Here is a 461-nt window from a genome sequence, read left to right as displayed (position 1 = left end):
AGTGAAAGTGAAGATTTGTCCTCATGAAGGCCAAGGAAAAGGGAAAGCGAAAGGGAAAGGGAAAGGGATGGGGAGGGAACATGAACAAAAGATGTATCTCCTGTGGAAGAGCTACCTGGTTGATTCCATCAGCCTGGGGAAGCCAGTAAGGTCAAATGGCTGGATCCTTTCTCCATCTGTGCTAGTTGGGGATGACTCTTAGTCTTGTGCCCCTTATCTCTGTTTCCTATTTAAGCAGTCAGACTTGAATGTTAATAGAATCACCTAGGGTGCTTATTACAAGTGAAGATTCCTGGGTCCCACTTCCATGTTTTGATTCAGTAGGTCTAGGGTAGGGGCCCAAGAATATGCGGTTTTTTGTTTGTTTTTTGTTTGAGTTGAAGTCTCACTCTGTCGCTCAGACTGGAGTGCAGTGGCTGCTCCCGGCCACCACAACCTCGACCTGCTGGGCTCCAGCAATC

The sequence above is a fragment of the Carlito syrichta genome, unplaced genomic scaffold, assembly GCF_000164805.1.
Source record: "Carlito syrichta isolate Samal-C Ts95f unplaced genomic scaffold, Tarsius_syrichta-2.0.1 Scaffold306485, whole genome shotgun sequence".
Lineage (NCBI taxonomy): Eukaryota > Metazoa > Chordata > Mammalia > Primates > Tarsiidae > Carlito > Carlito syrichta.
Note: the sequence above shows the minus strand (reverse complement) of the source record.